This window comes from Phyllobates terribilis, unplaced genomic scaffold (assembly GCF_046119375.1).
Source record: "Phyllobates terribilis strain yellow unplaced genomic scaffold, ASM4611937v1 Scaffold_2__4_contigs__length_985480577, whole genome shotgun sequence".
In the NCBI taxonomy this organism is placed as follows: Eukaryota; Metazoa; Chordata; class Amphibia; order Anura; family Dendrobatidae; genus Phyllobates; species Phyllobates terribilis.
Window position 1 is genome coordinate 711,516,361 of NW_027362762.1, and position 14,484 is coordinate 711,530,844.

The following is a 14,484-nucleotide window of genomic DNA, read 5'->3' on the forward strand; positions in this document are numbered from 1 at the left end:
GTCCAATGAACTCAGCTCACCTCATGCATGTCACCGACAGCGTGGGAAAATTCTCCTGCGCTTGCGGTGAGTGCAGGAGAATTTTCCCACGCTGTCAGTGACACGCATGAGGTGAGCTCGTGTCCAATGAACTCGGCTCACCTCATGCATGTCACTGACAGCGTGGGAAAATTCTCAGCGCTCAGTGCTTGAGCAGGAGAATTCTCCCACGCTGGGATGGCATTGAGATGACAGGCTGGATCACAGCTGAGCGCTGCCATCCACTTGTCATCCTTCAGAGACACTGCAGAGCGTAAGCATGCCTGCGCTCTGCAGTGTCTATGAATGATGGCATGCTGGATGGCAGCGCTCAGCTGTGATCCAACCTGTCATCTAAATGCCATCCCAGCGTAGGAGAATTCTCCTGCTCAAGCACTGAGCGCTGAGAATTTTCCCACGCTGTCAGTGACATGCATGAGGTGAGCCGAGTTCATTGGACACGAGCTCACCTCATGCGTGTCACTGACAGCGTGGGAAAATTCTCCTGCACTCACCGCATGCGCAGGAGAATTTTCCCATGCTGTCAGTGACGTGCATGAGGTGAGCTGAGTTCATTGGACATGAACTCTGCTCATCTGGATGCCGTCACAGCCAGACACTGAGGAGCGCAAGCATGCCTGCGCTTCTCAGTGTCTGACGCATGGCAAGCTGGATGGCAGCATTCTGCTGCGGTCCAGCCTGTCATGTGAACGTAGCAGAGCTGAAGCTGTCGTGGGAACCATGGAAAGGTAAGGATGATGTTGCTTTAATATTTAACTTTTATTGCAGGAGATCGTTGGCTTCAGCTGGAATGGGCGTGATGGTAAGTATGGTTTAATGTAGAACAATAAAGAATTGTGTCTTTATTTCAATTAAAGGACTTTATTCTGGGTGTTTGTGTTTTTTTGTAACTTTGACTATGGGGTTAGTAATGGGGGTGTCTTATAGACGCCTCTGCATTACTAACCTGGGCTTGATGTCAGCTGGCATTATAAGCTGACATCAACCCCAATTCTATTACCCCACTGCCACCGCTACAGGGCAGTGGGAAGAGCGAGGCTAAGTGCCAGAATTGGCGCATCCTACGGATGCGCCATTTCTGGGGCGGCTGACGGCTGGTGTTTCTAGCCTGGGAGGGGGCCAATATTCATGGCACCCTTCCTGGGCTATTAATGTCAGCCCCCAGCTGTCTGCCTAGCCTTTGCTAGCTATTAAAATAGGGGGGACCCCACGTCATATTTTTGGGGGTCCCCCATTTTAATAGCTTGTAAAGGCTAGGTATTCTGCTGGGGGCTGATATTAGTAGCCTGGGAAGCTCCATGGGTATTACCCCCTTCCCAGGCTTCAAACATCTGCCCCAGCCGTCTGCTTAACCTCCGCTAGAGACTAAAATTACGGGGAACCCCACGCCAATTTTTTTTCAAATAAATCCTTTATTTTAACACTAAATGACAAGTACAGTAATCAACATTATCACTGTACTTCTTATATATGTTACTGACATGTTTCTATGTATCTAATCTATGTGTGATGCTCTATTCTTTCTGTTATAAATTGTCGGGTACCGGTGCTGAATTGCCGGCCGGCTTTTTAAAAGAGACGGTGCATGAAAACAAAAATATTTTTTTTAATAAATCCTTTACACTAAATGACAAGTACAGTAATCAACACTGTCACTGTACTTCTTATATATGTGACTGACATGTTTCTATTAGTGTTGAGCCACCCCCGTAGGGTTCGGGTTCGGTTCGGTTCGTCGAACACCGGGATGTTCGAGGAACTGTTCGTCGAACTGTTCGTCGAACACCTTAGAACACCGTCGAACACCGTTAAAACCAATGGCAGGCAAACAAAAACACATAGAAACACATAGAAAACACCTGCAAAGGTGTCCAAAAGCTGACAAACTGCTCAGAAGACACTCTGTTTAAAAAAGCCGGCCGGCAAATTCAGCAGCGGCATACACCGGTACCCGACAATTTAGACAAGAAGGAATAGAGCATCACACATAGATTAGATAGATAGAAACATGTCAGTCACACATATAAGAAGCACAGTGACAGTGTTGGTTACTGCACTTGTCATTTAGTGTAAAGGATTTATTAAAAAAAATATTAGTGTTTTCATGCACCGTCTCTTTAAAAAAGCCGGCCGGCAATTCAGCATCTGTACCCGACAATTTAGAACAGAAAGAATAGAGCTTCACACATAGATTAGATAGATAGAAACATGTCAGTCACATATATAATAAGTACAGTGATAGTGTTGCTTACTGTACTTGTCATTTAGTGTAAAGGATTTATTTAAAAAAATAATAGTGTTTTCATGCACTGTCTCTTTAAAAAAGCCGGCCGGCAATTCAGCAGCGGTACCCGACAATTTAGAACAGAAAGATAGAGCATCACACATAGATTAGATAGATAGAAACATGTCAGTCACATATATATGAAGTACAGTGATAGTGTTGGTTACTGTACTTGTCATTTAGTATTAAAATAAAGGATTTATTATTAAAAAAATTGGCGTGGGGTTCCCCTTAATTTTAGGCTCTAGCGGAGGTTAAGCAGATGGCTGGGGCAGATGTTTGAAGCCTGGGAAGGGGGTAATACCCACGGAGCTTCCCAGGCTACTAATATCAGCCCCCAGCTGAATACATAGCCTTTACTAGCTATTAAAATGGGGGACCCCCCAAAAAAAATGACGTGGGGTCCCCCCTAATTTAATAGCTAGCAAAGGCTAGGCAGACATCTGGGGGCTGATATTAATAGCCCAGGAAGGGAGCCATGAATATTGGCCCCCTCCCAGGCTAGAAACACCAGCCGTCAGCCGCCCCAGAAATGGCGCATTCATAGGATGCGCCAATTCTGGCACTTAGCCTCGCTCTTCCACGCTGCCCTGGTGCGGTGGCAGGGGGTAATAGGGTTGGGGTTGATGTCAGCTTATAATGCCAGCTGACATCAAGCCCAGGTTAGTAATGGAGAGGCGTCTATAAGACACCCCCATTACTAACCCCATAGTCAAAGTTAAAAAAAACACAAACACCCAGAATAAAGTCCTTTAATTGAAATAAAGACACAATCCTTTATTGTTCTAAATTAAACCATACTTACCATCACGCCCATTCCAGCTGAAGCCAACGATCTCCTGCAATAAAAGAAAAATAATAAAGCAACCTCATCCTTACCTTTCCATGGTTCCCACGACAGCTTCAGCTCTGCTACATCGAGATGACAGGCTGGACCGCAGCAGAACGCCGCCATCCAGCCTGTCATCCCGCAGACACTGAGAAGCGCAGGCTTGCTTGCGCTGCTCAGCGTCTCTCTGTGACGACATCCAGATGAGCCGAGTTCATGTCCAATGAACTCGGCTCACCTCATGCACGTCACTGACAGCGTGGGAAAATTCTCACGCTGAAGCGCTGATTGCAGGAGAATTTTCCCACGCTGTCAGTGACGTGCAGGAGGTGAGCTGAGTTCATTGGACATGAGCTCACCTCATGCACATCACTGACAGCGTGGGAGAATTCTCCTGCACTCAGCACTTCAGCGTGAGAATTTTCCCACGCTGTCAGTGACGTGCATGAGGTGAGCCGAGTTCATTGGACATGACCTCGGCTCATCTGGATGCCGTCACAGCGAGACAGTGAGGAGCGCAAGCATGCCTGCGCTTCTCAGTGTCTGCGGGATGACAGGCTGGATGGCAGCGTTCTGCTGCGGTCCAGCCAGTCATCTCGATGTAGCAGAGCTGAAGCTGTCGTGGGAACCATGGAAAGGTAAGGATGAGGTTGGTTTATTATTTTTCTTTTATTGCAGGAGATCGTTGGCTTCAGCTGGAATGGGTGTGATGGTAAGTATGGTTTAATTTAGAACAATAAAGAATTGTGTCTTTATTTCAATTAAAGGACTTTATTCTGGGTGTGGTGTTTTTTTTAAATACTTTACTAGAAATTCATGGCGGTCATGTCTAATACTGGCGTGACCCCATGAATTTTGGGCTTGGGGCCAGCTGATAATACCAAGCTGGCCCTAACCCCTTTATTACCCAGTGAGCCACCGCACCAGGGCCCTGGATGAGTTGGGTACAGCGCCAGAAGATGGCGCTTCTATGAACGCGCCATTTTCCGGGGTGGCTGCGGACTGCAATTTGTAGCGGTGGTGGCCCAGAAAGCTTGGGCCTCCCTGTGCTGCAGATTCCAGCCCCCAGCTGCCTAGTTGTACCTGGCTGGACACAAAAATAGGGCGAAGCCCCACGTACTTTTTTTTTAATTATTTCATGAAATTCATGAAATAATTAAGAAAAAAAGGCCTTCCCTATATTGTTGTGTCCGGCCAGGTACAAATAGGCAGCTGGTGGTTGGGGGCAGCCCGTTCCTGCCTGCTGTACCTGGCTGGACACAAATATAGTGCGAAGCCCCACTTCAATTTTTTTTAATTATTTCATGAAATTCATGAAATAATTAAGAAAAAAAGGGCTTCCCTATATTGTTGTGTCCGGCCAGGTACAAATAGGCAGCTGGTGGATGGGGGCAGCCCGTTCCTGCCTGCTGTACCTGGCTGGACACAAATATAGTGCGAAGCCCCACTTCAATTTTTTTAAATTATTTCAGGAAATTCATGAAATAATTTAAAAAAAATTGACGTGGGGCTTCGCACTATATTTGTGTCCAGCCAGGTACAGCAGGCAGGAACGGGCTGCCCCCAACCACCAGCTGCCTATTTGTACCTGGCCGGACACAACAATATAGGGAAGCCCTTTTTTTCTTAATTATTTCATGAAATAATTTAAAGAAAATTGACGTGGGGCTTCGCCCTGTTTTTGTGTCCAGCCAGGTACAACTAGGCAGCTGGGGGCTGGAATCCGCAGCGCAGGGAGGCCCAAGCTTTCTGGGCCACCCCCGCTGCAAATTGCAGTCCGCAGCCACCCCGGAAAATGGCGCGTTCATAGAAGCGCCATCTTCTGGCGCTGTACCCAACTCATCCAGGGCCCTGATGCGGTGGCTCACTGGGTAATAAAGGGGTTAGGGCCAGCTTTGCATTATCAGCTGGCCCTAAGCCCGAAATTCATGGGGTCACGCCAATATTAGACATGACCACCATGAATTTCTAGTAAAGTATTTAAAAAAACACAACACCCAGAAAAAAGTCCTTTAATTGAAATAAACACACAATTCTTTATTGTTCTAAATTAAACCATACTTACCGTCACGCCCATTCCAGCTGAAGCCAACGATCTCCTGAAATAAAAGAAAAATAATAAAGCAACATCATCCTTACCTTTCCATGGTTCCCATGACAGCTTCAGCTCTGCTACATCGAGATGACAGGCTGGACCGCAGCAGAGCGCTGCCATCCAGCCTGTCATCCCGCAGACACTGAGAAGCGCAGGCTTGCTTGCGCTCCACAGTGTCTCTCTGTGAGGGCATCCAGATGAGCCGAGTTAATGTCCAATGAACTCGGCTCACCTCATGCACGTCGCTGACAGCGTGGGAGAATTCTCACACTGAAGCGCTGAGTGCAGGAGAATTCTCCCACGCTGTCAGTGACGTGCAGGAGGTGAGCTGAGTTCATTGGACATGAGCTCACCTTATGCACGTCACTGACAGCGTGGGAAAATTCTCCTGCACTCAGCGCTTCAGCGTGGGAGAATTCTCACGCTGAAGCGCTGAGTGCAGGAGAATTCTCCCACGCTGTCAGTGACGTGCAGGAGGTGAGCTGAGTTCATTGGACATGAGCTCACCTTATGCAAGTCACTGACAGCGTGGGAGAATTCTCGTGCACTCACCGCTTCAGCGTGAGTATTTTCCCACGCTGTCAGTGACGTACATGAGGTGAGCTGAGTTCATTGGACATGAACTCGGCTCATCTGGATGTCGTCACAGAGAGACGCTGAGCAGCGCAAGCAAGCCTGCGCTTCTCAGTGTCTGCGGGATGAGAGGCTGGATGGCAGCGTTCTGCTGCGGTCCAGCCTGTCATCTCGATGTAGCAGAGCTGAAGCTGTCGTGGGAACCATGGAAAGGTAAGGATGAGGTTGCTTTATTATTTTTCTTTTATTGCAGGAGATCGTTGGCTTCAGCTGGAATGGGCGTGACGGTAAGTATGGTTTAATTTAGAACAATAAAGGATTGTGTCTTTATTTCAATTAAAGGACTTTATTCTGGGTGTTTGTGTTTTTTTTAACTTTGACTATGGGGTTAGTAATGGGGGTGTCTTATAGACGCCTCTCCATTACTAACCTGGGCTTGATGTCAGCTGGCATTATAAGCTGACATCAACCCCAACCCTATTACCCCCTGCCACCGCACCAGGGCAGCGTGGAAGAGCGAGGCTAAGTGCCAGAATTGGCGCATCCTATGAATGCGCCATTTCTGGGGCGGCTGACGGCTGGTGTTTCTAGCCTGGGAGGGGGCCAATATTCATGGCTCCCTTCATGGGCTATTAATATCAGCCCCCAGCTGTCTGCCTAGCCTTTGCTAGCTATTAAATTAGGGGGGACCCCACGTCATTTTTTTTGGGGGGTCCCCCATTTTAATAGCTAGTAAAGGCTATGTATTCAGCTGGGGGCTGATATTAGTAGCCTGGGAAGCTCCGTGGGTATTACCCCCTTCCCAGGCTTCAAACATCTGCCCCAGCCGTCTGCTTAACCTCCGCTAGAGCCTAAAATTAAGGGGAACCCCACGCCAATTTTTTTAATAATAAATCCTTTGTTTTAATACTAAATGACAAGTACAGTAACCAACACTATCACTGTACTTCATATATATGTGACTGACATGTTTCTATCTATCTAATCTATGTGTGAAGCTCTATTCTGTCTGTTATAAATTGTCGGGTACAGATGCTGAATTGCCGGCCGGCTTTTTTAAAGAGACGGTGCATGAAAACACTATTATTTTTTTTGATAAATCCTTTACGCTAAATGACAAGTACAGTAAGCAGCACTTTCACTGTACTTCGTATATATGTGGCTGACATGTTTATATCTATCTAATCTATGTGTGAAGCTCTATTCTTTCGGTTCTAAATTGTCGGGTACAGGTGTATGCCGCTGCTGAATTGCCGGCTTTTCATGTTTCACTGTTGGCACTGTTCCCATCGATTTGGGCAATCACTGTAATGCCACAACCACCATGGCTGTGGTATTACAGTGAGTGGCAGACAATCCCTGCATGATTGGTGCTCTAAATAGCACCAGACATGCAGGACACGCTTTTGGTGCACGAACAGTTATCGAACATAACCTCGAACAGCCGAATTTTTTGCAAATCGTTCGGGTTCGTCGAACAACTCGAACACCGCCCAAAACAGCTCGAATTTGAGATTGGCGAACAGTTCTAGTCGAACACCGCTCATCTCTAGTTTCTATCTATCTAATCTGTGTGTGATACTCTATTTTTTCGGTTCTAAATTGTCGGGTACCGGTGTATGCCTCTGCTGAATTGCCGGCTTTTCATGTTTCACTGTGAGCACTGTTCCCATCAATTTGGGCAACCACTGTAATGCCACAACCACCATGGCTGTGGCATTACAGTGAGTGGCAGACAATCCCTGCATGATTGGTGCTCTAAATAGCGCCAGACATGCAGGACACGCTTTTGGTGCACGAACAGTTATCAAACATAACCTCGAACAGCCGAATTTTTTTCAAATCGTTCGCGTTCGTCGAACGACTCGAACACCGACAAAACAGCTCGAATTTGAGATTGGCGAACAGTTCTAGTCGAATACCGCTCATCTCTACTCAAGAGCCCCATATATGCTGCAAAGTTTGCGCTATCATGAACTCTCCTGATGGAGAAGCCAGGGCCCACCCCGAGGACTCTCTGATGGGACTGTCCAACCCTGCCAAGAAGTAGTCCTGGCTAAGAAAAGTGTGAGGGAAGGTTCCCAGACATTCTATGGCTCCTTTTTTACTGAGGTGGAAAAGCATGCAAACACGGTAAGAACATAAAAAATCCTTGCAGATGTTGTCCCTGCTGGGATTTGAACCCAGGATCACTGCGCTGCAAGGCTTCAGTGCTAACCACTGAACCAATGTACTGCCGTTCACCCTGTGATATCTAACAGGCTGGAGAAACTTGCACCTACTGTCACTCTATCTTGAGCTTCTTTGTGAGAAACTAATGTATATAGGCAGCCACTCAGTCTACAAAATAGAATTCCTGAGAAAGAAATTGGGGATGGTTCGCTACTGGTACTCGGAGCAGTGCTAATACCATGGCGTCGTACCATAGTTCACTGGAAATATTACAGGCTGGTAGGAGGCAAGCTGATTCCCACAGAAAAGTACCAGCAGTAATGTTCAGGGACCCTTGCTTGTAGAAGGCAGAGACAATACCGGGTGAAATAGTGGCGGCTGGGGACCGAGCATGGACACCTGGACGCCGTCGTTATGAGGTTGTGGACAGCTTCCACCTCCACGAGCCAAAAAGGCCACATTTCAAGTGCAAGCAGCTTTAGAGCACTTCCTGGGAGAAATGGCAGCTGGAGTAGATACGGTTTCCCAAGTCCTTTCACCAAGCTAAAAAATATAGTCGTGGGGAAATATAGTGTTGAGCAAGCACTAAAATGCTCGGGTGCTCGAAGCTCAGGCCGAGCTCACCGTGATATTTGGGTGCTCGACCCGAGCAACGAGCCAAACGTTAGTCTATGGGAGACCCGAGCATTTTTGCGGCGGCATCCCCGGCAGTCTGTAGAAAGCCTAAAAAGTGCACAAAACGATAGTGACAGTGCTCAAATGGCATGGGGACAGCATTGGGATCGCCCCAGGAAGCATTTCTGACCCTAAGGTCACCGCTGTCAACAACGTGGTCAGAGGTATTAAGTCACTTTTATGGACTCACAATAAAACATTCAAAAACAAAACTGAAATGGTTTTCCTGTGAAATATGTTAAGGAACATCCTTTCCAGGGTAAAGACTTGTGCATAAGGTAAAATAAATAACCAAACACAAAAATACTCCTCCATACCTTGGGCTATGTTCACAAGTAGCATTTTTTATGCATTTTTGCACTTTTGTATTGCTTTCAACTGTGACAAATGCATTCACCGGGAAATGTCATTTTAACATTTTACAACCCTATCTGGCAATGTGCTGTGTGACACATGCATACAGTGCTGAAAAGACATGGGAACAGAATGGGGAAGACCCCAGGAAGCATCTCTGACACCCAGGTCATTGCCTAAAAGTGTGCTCATCAGAAGTGATCCTTGCCGCATCAGAAGATGCAGACTTGCAACTATCCCCGTGCAAGTCCTTGTCCCAGGGCAGTGTTCAATTGTACCTCCCCCATTCCTTGCAATGCAAGCGCAAATAAGCAGCCAACCACCCACCCAATCACAGGCTGCAATACTATACTGCTAGCTTGCACTTGAAATGGGGCCTTTTAGTTTAGAGGAGGCCGAAGCTGGCCCATACCTCATGGCTGCTTTGGCAGAGAGGTCTCCATACTCATTCCCCAGCCGCCACTATTTGTCCTGGTAACTTTCCCCACACTTTTCTTAGCCTGGCCTGCTTTAGAGCAGCATTGAACGAGCCCACCAGACAACCAGACTCCTCCGGTGGGCCCTGGCTTCTCCATCAGGGGAGTTGAGAGGTGAGGAGTATGATGATGATGATAGAAGTTAGCATCTGCTTTGTTTTCTTGGAATGCAAGCGTAAGTGTGCAGCCTGCCACCCACCCACCCCCAGGCTGCAATACCATACTGCTAGCTTGCTTGCACTTGAAATGAGGCCTTTTAGGCTTGTGGAGGCAGACGCTGGCCACCATGTCATGGCTGCGTCGGCGGCCTGTTATCCATACTCAGTCCCCAGCCGCCCGGAGGCCGGTTGTCCACACTTGGTCCCCAGCCACCAGGGGGAGGCCGGGTGTCCATACTCGGTCCCCTGCCACCCCTATTTGTCCCGGTGCGCCTTATACACAAGCGCGCATACCAAAACATTACCTGTGCCCTCCCCAGTGCATTTAGTGGGAAGGACAGCCTTTTCCGCTGTAGTGTGTGCACGCCAACCCCCTGTTCATGACACATGCGAAGATGCCTCCTGCCCTGCACCTGTCGTTGCAGACTTGCAACTATCCCCGTTCAAGTCCTTGTCACAGGGCAGTGTTCAATTGTACCTCCCCCATTCCTTGCAATGCAAGCGCAAGTATGCAGCCTGCCACCCACTCTCCCCCAGGCTGCAATACCATACTGCTTGTTTGCTTTTACTTGAAATTGGGCCTTTTAGGCATGTGGAGGCGGAATATGGCCACCACGTCATGGCTGCGTCGGCGACCTGGTATCCATACTCAGTACTCAGCCGCCCGGCGGCCGGGTGTCCACGCTTGGCCCCCAGCCACCAGGGGGCGGCCGGGTGTCCATACTCGGTCCCCAGCCATCCCGTGGCTGGGTGCCCACACACGGTCCCCAGCCGCCTGGTGGTGGCCGGGTGTCCATAAACGGTCCCCAGCCAGCCCTATTTGTCCCGGTGCGCCCTATACACAAGCGCGCATACCAAAACATTACCTGTGCCCTCCCCAGTGCATTTAGTGGGAAGGACAGCCTAACCACAAACACATGGACAAGTGAATGTGGTGAGGGATGGTCCATCTCACTGACGCCTTCACACTGGGTTAATATTGTGGAAGCCGGGACACAGTTGGAAACTGGGATGCAACACATCCTCCAGACATAGAGGATTGCGGGTCCTGGGTCAATCAGGCTTCAACACAAAGTTCAGAAGGTAGACAGCAGCAGTGGTCGGCCTCCTACACAATGAGTAAATTGTAGCATCGGCGTCCCTGCCTCCTGCTAGGCAGAGACGCCGTTCCTCTCACCTCCCTGCTCTGTCCTCGGCGTCCTCTTCCCACGCTGCTGGCAGCGCTCGCAGCTTCCCGGGCACTGTGCTTTGGGCGCGCGCTCCCTCTTAAAGGGGCCGCGCACGCCATCCTAAGGAGTCCCCGGCCAATTGCCGGTGGAGCTCCCATATATAAGGCACCACCTTCAAAATGGAGGTGCCCGAGAAAAGTTGTTGCAAAGCCTTTCACCTCTGCTTCAGCCCCCAGGTTCCGTTGCCAGTCTGCTTTCCATCTCTGTCTACCTGCTTGCATTCCTGCGGTCCGACAGTCTGTCTACCTGCATCCCCCAGTCTGTCTATGGACCAGTCCGCCGGCGGATCAGGAAGCACCTGCCTGATACCTGCCTGATACCTGCCTGAGACCACCTGCCAGCCAGCCGAGAGACTCTTACCCACTCACCTGGGAGCGCTCACCTGCTACCCGCCAGCTAGCCTACCTGGAGGCTCTGCCGTCACTTGCCGTGACCACCTACCAGCCAGCCAAGAGACTCTTACCCGCTCACCTGGGAGCGCACACCTGCTACCCGCCTGCTAGCCTACCTGGAGGCTCTGCCGTTACTTGCCGTGACCACCTGCCTGTCTAGAGACTCTTACCCTGCTGTCACTTGCCATGACCACCCGCCTGTCAAGAGGCTGTTCCCGTCACTTGTCACGACCTCCTGCCCTTCTACTCAGAGACTGTTCCTGTCTCTTGCCGTGACTACCTGCCCGCCTTCCCTGGGAGCCACCCACTTCCTTACAAGGACTGCCCCTTTGTATAGTAGCTCAGAGGTTCCACCTCCCAGACCCGTTACATAAATTATTCATGATCATGAGGCCATCCATCTCCTTAACTTTCTGTTCCTTGGAATGCAAGCGCATGTATGTAGTAGCGGCTAGGCCTGAGGTGGTCAGCGTTTTGGTGCATATCCTACCTCCTCCGAGGATTGCTAGATGTTTTCCTGCTACTATCCCAGTTCTATGACTCCCGTTAAAACAAAGCTACAGGTGATGAATGATGGATGAGGTGGTGGCAAAGGAGAAAGAGCAGGAGGAACAGGGACCATTCAAATCAATATCAGGCCAGTCAACCACACATGTCTAGTAGGATATGTTTCTGTACCAAAAGGAGTGGTTCAGCTACACAGGTATAGGGCATACAGTGAGTGCAATGCCTACCTAAAATTTTGAGGCACTCCAATGCCCCTTGGATGTGACATGGAGGTCAGAAGGCCTTAACTAAACTGGTTTTTCCATTTATAGCAGCTGGGTCTCCTGTACACTGTTGGCCTAAGCAGTGAATGGATGGCTTTCCAAAAATTATGAGGAACTGCAATGCCCCTTGAAACAGACGTGGATTACAGCGTTCTAAAAACCTTCTACCCATTATTGGGGAGTGGGTCTCCCTTAGTGTTCGCCTATGCATTAAAAAGCAAAAGCTGACTAAAATTAGGAGGAAATGCAATGCCCGATGGAAGAGTTGTGGAGGTTAGAGGTAATTAAAAACAACCTTTCAATACCCCTTGGAAGAGCTGCGGAGTTCAGAGAGGTTTAACAAGACGGTTTTAATGCACCTTCGAAGACACGTGGAGGTCACAGTAGCATAACAAGATGGTTTTAATGCCCCTTGGAAGAGTGGTGGAGGTTACAGTGGAATAAAAAGACAATATCAATGCCCCGTGGAAGAGACGTGGAGGTCACAGTAGCTTAACAAGATGGTTTTAATGCCCCTTGAAAGAGTGGTGGAGGTCGCAGTGGAATAAAAAGACAATATCAATGACCCTTGGAAGAGACGTGGAGGTCACAGTAGCTTAACAAGACAATTTTAATGCCCCTTACAAGAGCCATGCAGTACAGCATATTAAAAAATTATTCCCATTATAGGGGAGTGGGTCTCCCATAGTCTTTGCCTATGCCTTCCAAACAAAAGCTGCCAAAAATTAGGATGGAGGAACTTGGAATGCCCCTTACAAGAGCAATGTAGGACAGCATATTAAAAACATTATTCCCATTATTGGGGAGTGGGTCTCCCATAGTCTTTGCCTATGCCTTCCAAGCAAAAGCTGCCAAAAATTAGGACAGAGGAACTTGCAAAGCCCCTTACAAGAGCCATGCAGTACAGCATATTAAAAACATTGTTCCCATTATTGGGGAGTGGGTCTCCCATAGTCTTTGCCTATGCCTTTTAAGCAAAAGCTGCCAAAAATTAGGACGGAGGAACTTGTATTGCCCCTTACAAGAGCCATACAGTACAGCATATTAAAAACATTATTCCCATTATTGGAGAGTGGGTCTCCCATAATCTTTGCCTATGGTTTCCAAGCAAAAGCTGCCAAAAATTAGGACGGAAGAACTTGCAATTAGAGATGAGCGTTGTTCGACTCGAACTGTTCGCCAATCTCAAATTCAAGCTGTTTTGGGCGGTGTTCGAGCCGTTCGGCGAACACGAACAATTTGAAAAAAATTCGGCTGTTCGAGGTTATGTTCAATAACTGTTCGTGCACCAAAATTATAACTGGATTTTATCTCAGTAATGCTGAATATTAATGTTAATACGCAGTTTGAGTGTACAGCGGGGCGGTGGGAGCGCAGGGGATGGATCTCTGCAGAAATAATGAAGATCTCCATTTTTTTTTCTCTTTCCCGCATTTACAGTGGGGAAGTGCAATCTGTCAGCCTATCAGCAGCGCACACACGGAGCGAAGAGCTTTTTTTCACACAAGCAAGGGCATGTGTCATTGGCAGTGTATGTCACATGTCCTTGCCCTATAAGACCCAGCCATTTTCCCCGCCGCCACCATTTTCTCACTGCTGCAGCTGCATGTTAGACGGCACCGCTGTTGCTGTGTGCGCTATACTTTGTTAATTTCAAGCCAATTTTCGCACAAATCTACAGATAGCTTGGGAGTAGGGAATAGTTGTGATTGCAGTCCTTTTAAGGACTAGGTTACATCAGTTCCTATCACTTTTATCAGGCAGGTCTGTGCTCTTAAATAGATAGGTTGGGAGTAAAGACTAATTGTAATTGCAGTCCTTTTGAGGGCTAGGTTACATCAGTTCCTATCAACTCTTGCCAGGCAGGTCTGTGCCAGTGCTGTGCAAGTTTTTTTCACAGCATTTGGCTAAATCTAGCAAAGCAAATCCTTTTTGTCCTCTTGCAGTGTGTGTTAGTCAGTGGAGAAGCCTATCTGTGTTGCAAGCTACACCACCTGTGTATAGAATACAAAATTTTTTTTACTGCACCTAGTGAAGTAAAACCTTTTGGGCATAGCATCATTCTATTAGTCCATCTATACTAACCTCCACCAGGTTGCAAATTCAATATAATTTTTATCTGCATCTAGCTCTGAAAAAATATTTCGGCTTGTAGCAGTGAGTGGGACTTGTTCTATTAGTCCATCTATACTGACCTCCACCAGGTTGCAAGTTCAATATAATTTTTTTCTGCATCTAGCTATGAAAAACTATTTAACCTTGTAGCAGTGTGTGGGACTTGTTCTATTAGTCCAACTATACTAACCTCCACCAGGTTGCAAATTCAATATAATTTTTTTCTGCATCTAGCTCTGAAAAAATATTTCATCTTGTAGCAGTGTGTGGGACTTGTTATATTATTCCATCTATACTAACCTCCACCAGGTTGCAAATTCAAT